The following is a 10000-nucleotide window of genomic DNA, read 5'->3' on the forward strand; positions in this document are numbered from 1 at the left end:
TTATATATATATATATATATATATATATATATATATATATATATATATATATATATATATATATATATATATATATATATATATATATTTCCGCTATCCTCTTCTTTCAACCTCCTTTTATATATTAGGCTATTTCTTCTGTAAATTTCTTTATAGCTGCAATATTTTCCTTATCAACTGGATCAACTATCATAAAACTACTCCTGGAAATGCCCACAACTCCTACGAAAGCCTTGTCAAATATGCATTCTTGGGCGACGAAATGTCTTAATTGTAATACAACCCTAAGGTTGGTATTGTTTGAAACTTTCGCTTTTCACATCAGCTATTTCTATAGGTCAAAGAAGGGGTCAGTCGGGTTCTAATGAGTGATTCTTCAGGTTCATGGTACAGAAGAAGGGTCACACTACCACCAGGATCATAAAACTACTCCTGGAAATGCCCACAACTCCTACGAAAGCCTGGTCAAATTTGTGTTCTTTCATGCGACGATATGTTTAAAAATATGACCCTATGTGTTTGTTTGTTTTTCCTGTCTTCTTAACCACGGTGTCTTCTTTTATGTCTTATGCCAAAGACTTAAAATTCCTTGTATAATGTTTTGTGTCTATATATAAGTTAAATAAGTCAAGGGAAAGTATATAGGAAACCTCTTTTGTAGGAGTCTGTTTTCTGCCTGTCTTCTTAACCACGGTGTCTTCTGTTATGTCCTATGCCAAACACTTAAAATTCCTTGTATAATGTTTTGTGTCTATATATGTTATACATTAGATATTTGAGTCTCTGTTTTCCTTTCTCATTAAATTTAACAGTAAAAATAACCAATTTGAGGGACAGAATAATATACTGTACGATGCCGCTTGGAATTATACATCAAACACCTGATCCTAAACTTTCTCTCATTAACGGTAACGCTAAAACTATTTTGAGAAGCAGGAACAACACATTTTTGACGCCGCTTGGAATTATACATTACGCATCTGATCCTAAACTTTCTCTCATTAACGGTAACGCTAAAACTATTTTGAGAAGCAGGAACAACACATTTTCGACGCCGCTTGGAATTATACATTACGCATCTGATCCTAAACTTTCTCTCATTAACGTTAACGCTAAAACTAACTATTTTGAGAAGCCAGAACAACACATTTTCGACGCCGCTTGGAATTATACATTACGCATCTGATCCTAAACTTTCTCTCATTAACGTTAACGCTAAAACTATTTTGAGAAGCAGGAACAACACATTTTTGACGCCGCTTGGAATTATACATTACGCATCTGATCCTAAACTTTCTCTCATTAACGTTAACGCTAAAACTATTTTGAGAAGCCAGAACAACACATTTTTGACGCCGCTTGGAATTATACATTACGCATCTGATCCTAAACTTTCTCTCATTAACGTTAACACTAAAACTAACTAACTTTTGAGAAGCAGGAACAACACATTTTTTACGCCGCTTGGAATTATACATTACGCATCTGATTATAAACTTTCTCTCATTAACGTTAACGCTAAAACTAACTATTTTGAGAAGCAGGAACAACACATTTTCGACGCCGCTTGGAATTATACATTACGCATCTGATCCTAAACTTTCTCTCATTAACGGTAACGCTAAAACTATTTTGAGAAGCAGGAACAACACATTTTTGACGCCGCTTGGAATTATACATTACACATCTGATCCTAAACTTTCTCTCATTAACGTTAACGCTAAAACTATTTTGAGAAGCAGGAACAACACATATTTGACGCAGCGTGAATTTATACATTACTTACCCGAGTCTAAAATTTCTTTCTGCATATCATAATACATTTCACATCTGATCCTAAACTTTCTCTCATTAACGTTAACGCTAAAACTAACTAACTTTTGAGAAGCCAGAACAACATACCCGAGTCTAAAAAATTTTGTGCATATCATAAAACGAACTTCCGCTCCTCGAGTCAGGCGGAGGAGCATCCATGCATACTTCATCCACGCAGAGGCGAGACAAAATGAAGTTCCGGAAAAGTCTCTGCTTGTGAATGTTAATCATAGGACGGGAAAACACAGCATTGACGACCATGAGCTTACGCCACAGCCCAATACAATGTCTATATAATCCTATACAGTTCATAATGGTCAGGTATTCGATGCAGCACCAGATACAAAAGAGATTTCCTATATACTTTCCCTTCAAGTATTTAATTCAAAGCAAGAACTATGTTGTTCTGGTTTCTCAAAATACTTACTTTCGCTGTTAACGTTAATAAAAGAAAGTCTAGAATGAGATATATAGGTCGGTATTGGGAGATGCTTTCGCCTCTAACATCAACTCTTTCCAAAGGCTAAATAGGAGAGCAGTCGGGTCTTCATGAGTGGTATTTTAGGTTCAGGGTACAGAAGAAGGGTCAAACTACCACCAGGGCCATTAACTACCCCTGGAAATGCCCACAACTCCTACGAAAGCCATGTCAGCTACGAGCGTAAGTAAACTTGGGCGCCAAAGTGTTTAAGAATATGACACTCAAGACATTCCGTGCCTCTCGTGCCGGCGTGCAATGTCTACCCTGAACTAGTGCATCGGTGGAACGGGTCGGCTCAGGCACTCATAGTATGCTTTGACTAGATAAACACTTCCTCCTCTTCCTCGTCCTCGTCCTGGCCTGGAGGTGAATTCTGGAGACATGATAGCTTGCCGTGGCGATGTTCAGTTCCGGCGACAGTTTGGTGGTGGTGTGTGTGTGTGTGTGTGTGTGTGTGTGTGTGTGTGTGTGGTAAAGTACAGGTTATGTGTTTGGTGGGTGGTAGAGGCTGTGATATGTGTGTGTCCGTGGTACTGGCGTTGGTAGTGTGTGTGTGTGTGTGTGTGTGTGTGTGTTAAGGAAAGCTTGTCGGCCTTACATCAGGGGCAGCTTATGGCGTTTCAGAGAGCCTCATCCGTCACTCCGCGAAGGCATTTTTCCGATAGCAATAGCCTGGCGACGCGAGAGGCGAGAGACGCGAACTATTATGCTGTACAAATATGGACAAGAATAACACGCTTGCCGGCTGCCATGGATTGACTGCATGCAAAGAGTGCGAAGCTTGCCAAGGGGTGAGGCGGATCATTGCCAATTTCCCGACACGTGCAGCCGAGGAGCGATGATTTAAAGTGGCTAAGTGGCGGTAATATTCTTGAACCTTTTGACGCCTATGCACACATTTTATAAGTCTTTCGTAGGAGTTTTTGGCATTTACCGGGATAGTTTTATGACCCTGGTGGTAACTTGACCCTTCTTCTGTACCACGAACCTAAGAAACACGCATATCTGACCAGACTTTCGTATGAGTTTTGGGCATTTCCAGGGGTAGTTTTATGACCCTGGTGGTAGTTTGACCCTTTTTCTGTACCATGAACCTAAGAAACACGCATATCTGACCAGACTTTCGTATGAGTTTTGGGCGTTTCCAGGGGTAGTTTTATGACCCTGGTGGTAGTTTGACCCTTCTTCTGTACCATGAACCTAAGAAACACGCATATCTGACCAGACTTTCGTATGAGTTTTGGGCGTTTCCAGGGGTAGTTTTATGACCCTGGTGGTAGTTTGACCCTTCTTCTGTACCATGAACCTAAGAAACACGCATCTGACCAGACTTTCGTATGAGTTTTGGGCATTTCCAGGGGTAGTTTTATGACCCTGGTGGTAGTTTGACCCTTCTTCTGTACCATGAACCTAAGAAACACGCATCTGACCAGACTTTCGTATGAGTTTTGGGCATTTCCAGGGGTAGTTTTATGACCCTGGTGGTAGTTTGACCCTTCTTCTGTACCATGAACCTAAGAAACACACATCTGACCAGAATTTCGTATGAGTTTTGGGCGTTTCCAGGGGTAGTTTTATGACCCTGGTGGTAGTTTGACCCTTCTTCTGTACCATGAACCTAAGAAACACACATCTGACCAGACTTTCGTATGAGTTTTGGGCGTTTCCAGGGGCAGTTTTATGACCCTGGTGGTAGCTTGACCCCTCTTCTGTACCATGAACCTAAAAAGACACTCATTAGAACCCGACTGATGTTCTGTTTGGCCTTTGGAAATAGTTGATGTGAGGGATGAAAGGGTCCGACAATACCTATCTTTGTGCCTCACGCGTAAAAATCCCTCCCAGCCTTCCTCCCTCAGACGCCGGCGGGCCTTTAACTCGGCTTTCTCTGTATTGCCGGGAAAGAGACGCGGGGGGTAAAAAGGGGACAGGAATAAGGATGACACACGAGAGGATCAAAGGGAAAACAGCGAAAAACGGTAGCGCTGTGTGGAGAAAATAACAAACAAGAGGAGGAGGAGGAGAAGGAGGAGGAGGGAAGGAGTGAGTGAAAAGTGGCTTAGTGGGAAAACAAGAAGGGTAGAGAACGAAGAGGAGGAAGAGGAGGAGGAGGAGGAGGGAAAATATCGGGAGTGAGGTTTTTGACGTGTAAGAGACAAACAGATCTGGTACGAAGGAAGAAAAACAAGAAAAAACAGATAAATGGGGAAGAAATATAGACAGACACCAGATGGAGCTTTGGTGTGTGTGTGTGTGTGTGTGTGTGTGTGTGTGTGTGTGTGTGTGTGTGTGTGTGTGTCAATACCTCATTTCTTTCTCATTCATTTCTATTTTTTCATTTCAATCCTTCTTTTTTTTCTGTCATTTTTGTTTTTCGTTTTATTCAGTGTGTGTGTGTTTGTGTGTGTGTGTGTGTGTGTGTGTGTGTGTGTGTGTGTGTGTGTGTGTGTCCCTCTCTGAAGAACAAGAGGAACAGGGTCAGGTTGTCACTAATGGATGTTGCCGGAGAGAGAGAGAGAGAGAGAGAGAGAGAGAGAGAGAGAGAGAGGGGGGGTTGCGCGGGTCCTCCTCCACTTCTTTCTCTTCTTTTTTTATTCTTCTTCTTTCTCTTCTTATTTTTCTTCCTCCTCCTTCTCTTCCTCTTTCTCCTCCTCCTCCTCCTCCTCCTCCCTCATATTGATTAGCCTTTCGCTTTTGCATTTTCACGCGTGTTTCTCTGTGTGTGTGTGTGTGTGTGTGTGTGTGTGTGTGTGTGTGTGTTCATGTTTGCGTCTATTTTAGGATCATTCTGCTTTACTATTAAGTGATTCTCTCTCTCTCTCTCTCTCTCTCTCTCTCTCTCTCTCTCTCTCTCTCTCTCTCTCTCTCTCTCTGTGTTTGCATGGCTTTCTTTATGTATTTTATTCAAGGAACACACACACACACACACACACACACACACACACACACACACACACACACAGACATGATTTTTCCTGTTTGTGTGTGTGTTTGTGTGTGTGTGTGTGTGTGTGTGTGTGTGTGTGATAACAGTACACACGTGAGCTTTATGTGTACTTAATTATAGACACCCGACCAGTACGTCCCAGGTTTAACACGCATTGGGTGGTGGCTGTGGACGCGTAGCAAACATGAGGCATTGCCCGCTCATACAAGGCTTATACGTGGCTGTGTGTGTGTGTGTGTGTGTGTGTGTGTGTGTTCCTGTTACGTAAAGAGTACACACACACACACACACACACTCACACACACACACACACACATTATCTATCGTCCACCTACCGCATCACTTTTTTTTCTTTACAACAAAGGAGACAGCTCAAGGGCACAAAAAAAGGAAACAATAATAAAAAAAAAGCTCTACTCGCTACTCCTGTTCCTCTTGTTTTTTCATTGTTCATATTCTAGTTCTCATTCTTTATCTTTTCTTAGTCTCTACAATTCACCCCCAGCACCATCACCACCCCCATCATCTCTCCCCCACCCTCTCCCACACAACTACCACCAGGGGGCTCGTGTAGGGTGTGTGTGTGGTGGGGTGGTGGCCGGCAGAGTCAAGGGAGCGTGGTCGGGCGTGTCCTGTCTGACCCGCCACTTCCGGGGACAAGCTACACTGCCTGCATCTCTTCCCTTCCCTTCCCTACGATTCGCTACGCCTGCCCTGTATAACCCCCTGTCTGCACTACCTTATCAGCACTCCCTATGTTAGCACTACCTTGCCCTTCCTCTGTCAGCACCCCTTTTCAGCACCATCCGGCCAGCACTCCCCTTCCTGTCAGCATTCTTAACATACCTTCTCTGTCAGCACGCTATCATTTCTTCCTTTGTTAGCATTCCTCCCTCAGCACTCCCACGTCAGTACTCAATCTGTCAGCACTCCTCTGTCAGCATTCTCAACATACCTTCTCTGTCAGCACCCCATCATTCCTTCCGTTGTCAGCACTCCTCCGTCAGCACTCCCATGTCAGCACGGCTTTCTTCCCCCCATCATCACAACATCCCATCTTCCGCCAGCACTCCTCTCAGCACGTTCCCTCTTCTCCCCATCACTCAGCATCCCTCATTCAGCACTCCATTCATCTCAGCACTTCCTTCCTATGTCAGCACTTCTTTCCTACTTACCTCTGGCAGTACTTCCTTTTCATCCCACCAACGCCCTCCTCCTCCTCCTCCTCCTGTAGTCTTCTTATCTCGCCTAAAATCTCGTATCCTCAGCACCCGCCCCTCTCCAAGCCATAACTTTCCTCCTCTCGCTCCATCTCCTCCCTCTCAAGAAGGGCCGACTCTCACACCCTTCCCGTAGGTCAGCCTGGGCGTAGGACCTTCAGGGGCAAGAAATGGTCCCCCTCCGAGATACAATGTTACTTTCTGTTTGTTTTGCTTCTTTTAATGTTTTCCTTTTGACTGTGTGTTGCTCTTTCTCTGTGTGCTCTCTCTCTCCCTCTCTTTTGTTTCTTATATCTTTATTTTTATTTTTGTTTCTCTTCTCTTTCTCCTGTTTCTCTCTTCCTCTTCTATTTTCTCTTTATTTTTCTGGTTTTTTTTTGTTTTCCCTCTTTGTATTTCTCTCTATTCTCTTTTCTTTACTCTCTTTATTCTCTCTCTCTCTCTCTCTCTCTCTCTCTCTCTCTCTCTCTCTCTCTCTCTCTCTCTCTCTCTCTCTCTCTCTCTCTCTCTCTCTCTCTCTCTCTCGTTCATACTAAAGGGTACACACTGTTTCCTAAGAGACTCGTAACCTCTCTCTCTCTCTCTCTCTCTCTCTCTCTCTCTCTCTCTCTCTCTCTCTCTCTCTCTCTCTCTTTTCTCTTTTCTTGTTCTTCATGTTCTTATTTTTTTGTTCTTGTTTTTTGTTATTTTTCTGCTGCTGCTACTACTACTACTACTACTACTACTACTACTACTACTACTTCTACTACTACTACTACTACTACTACTACTTCTACATCTTCTACATCTTCTCTCTATCAGTTTATCTATCTATCTATCTATCTATCTATCTACCTATGTATGTCACCTTATTCTTTTCATCATCATCATCATCTTGTCCGTTTTTCACTTTCTTGTTGTTGTTGTTGTTGTTGTTGTTGTTGTTGTTGTTCTTCATCTTCTTCTTCTTCTTCTTCTTCTTCTTTCTTCTCGCCGTCTCCAGGCTTCGCGACACCCTGCCCTGCCTGGCCTTCCTCCCTGGCGTGTGTTCTGCCCATTGAGTCGGGCCCTATTGGTCTTTCTCCCTCCGTGGTATTCTCCTAATTGAATGTTATCTCCCTCATCTCTGCAATTACACATCGTTTCATTATAATGGCAAAGTTTTTTACTCCGATTTATAATGATCGTTGGTGAGTCTGACTTCAGCGGTGGTGGGTCAGTTTCTCAGTGCTGAATATGTTATGAGGCTTTTTGACGCTACATTATATCTTAATTTATATCAAATGAGATATAAATTCACTTATACGCTATAAGGGAAAATTCTTGTTAATACGCTGATGGCTAATGTTCCTGAAGAAAAAAAAATCAAGTAGGTATAATATATATTTATCACGCCGGGAGGCGGTGGCTGAATGGTCAGCGTGGGGGCGCGGCATTGTGGAGATTGTAGGTTCGCGTCCCACCCGGCGCTACAAGCTGGCAGTTTTTCAGCTCTCAACATGGACTCTAGATTCTCTCTCTAAAGGCGGATCAAAGATGAGCTCCGGGACAGCATGAGCTAATCAAGATGACGCCTCAATAAACACTTGCCTCCGCCATAACGGGCTGGGCTAGACCACCAGACCCCGCCAAGAGAGCATACCCCAGGCATAAAAAAAAGATGAGCATTGAGGCCACGCGCAGCTACAGCCCCAAACTTTGCGTTGCCTCACAGGTCTGTGCGGATGACAATCTTATCTGTCGTAATATTGGTGGTCCGCCATAACGCAATTGTTGGTCAGTGTAAGTGTTTATTTCCTTAACCTTCACGTTCATCCTCATCATCATCATCATAAGAAACTCTCCACGTGTTCGTCCTTTAAGTCTTACCCGGCTGTCTCATTTTCTTTGATCCTTACGTGATGACCTTCTCTGGGAAATGTTTCATATATTTTATTTGCCGCGTCCGTCCGTGTGTTTCCAGAGCCCCTCCCACGCATGCAAATCTCTCCTTCCTAGTTCTCCCGCTGTTAATTCTCACGGCCTGTCTCTGCTCCTCCCCCGGTATCGGAGTTTTCATGGTCTTTGTTTAGATGAAGTTCTGTCCCTGTTATCAAGTTTGCTCTGTTTTCCCTGAACCTCCGTTATGGGCGCACCTTCCACGGGGTTAATGTGTTCCCGGCAGCTCCTCGCGTCTTTCCTTTCTCGCGTTTGTCTTGTTTCTCGTCTCTGTTCATCCTCTTCCCCTTCTTTCCACCTTTCTTTCCCTTGAACCTCTGTATCGCGCGTACCTTCCACGGGCTTAATGTTTTCCCGGCAGCTCCTCGCGTCTTTCCTTTCTCGCGTTTGTCTTGTTTCTCGTCTCTGTTCATCCTCTTCCCCTTCTTCTTCCCACCTTCCTTTCCCTTGAACCTCTGTATCGGGCGTACCTTCCACGGGCTTAGTGTTTTCCCGGCAGCTCCTCGCGTCTTTCCTTTCTCGCGTTTGTCTTGTTTCTCGTCTCTGTTCATCCTCTTCCCCTTCTTCTTCCCACCTTCCTTTCCCTTGAACCTCTGTATCGGGCGTACCTTCCACGGGCTTAATGTGTTCCCGGCAGCTCCTCGCGTCTTTCCTTTCTCGCGTTTGTCTTGTTTCTCGTCTCTGTTCATCCTCTTCCCCTTCTTCTTCCCACCTTCCTTTCCCTTGAACCTCTGTATCGCGCGTACCTTCCACGGGCTTAGTGTTTTCCCGGCAGCTCCTCGCGTCTTTCCTTTCTCGCGTTTGTCTTGTTTCTCGTCTCTGTTCATCCCCTTCCTCTTCCTCTTCCCACCTTCCTTTTCCTTAACTTCTACATAAGGCGCACGTTCCTCGGCTTAGGTATGTGTGTAAGGCCAGGTCACATTTGCCGCCACCAGCTGTTGTTATCCTCCTCCTCGTTGAATGGACGCAGCTGTTTAAGATTTCAATCGTACGCGGACTGGATTCTTGTCTCTTTATCTCACATTTGTTTCATAGTAGCCCTATAGGAGGCAGCTCAAGGGGGAAGCAGAGAAGAAATAAAAAAAAGACTGCTTAAATGCTATATAATGTTTGTGTGGGTTCGTGTGTGTGTGTGTGGGGGGGGGGGAGGGGGGAGTTCATGTGTGTGTGTGTGTGTGTGTGTGTGTGTGTGTGTGTGTGTGTGTGAGAGAGAGAGAGAGAGAGAGAGAGAGAGAGAGAGAGAGAGAGAGAGAGAGAGAGTGCGTGTTCTTGTGTGTGTATGTGCGTGTGTGTGTGTGTGTGTGTGTGTGTGTGTGTGTGTGTGTTCCTTTCTTCACAGCTGGAGAAGGAACCAAACTGAATAGTAAATTACTTTTGCTCACAGAATTCCTCGTATTAATTAAGTGTCATTTTGTCTAATTACTGAAAACTTGCACGACTCGGTCACTTCCTAATCGATAGTATCCTTAAGTTCCCACCAGATGGCTTGGCTCTGTGTTATCATCATCGCTATCATCAGCTGCATTATAAATAGTTCTTCTTTAACACCCGCGGGAATCAAGTTATCCACCGTCCCTTATTTAGCTCCTGAGAACGTTTTGTCATTCCTTTCTGCTCCGA

Source organism: Eriocheir sinensis, chromosome 70 (assembly GCF_024679095.1).
Source record: "Eriocheir sinensis breed Jianghai 21 chromosome 70, ASM2467909v1, whole genome shotgun sequence".
Lineage (NCBI taxonomy): Eukaryota > Metazoa > Arthropoda > Malacostraca > Decapoda > Varunidae > Eriocheir > Eriocheir sinensis.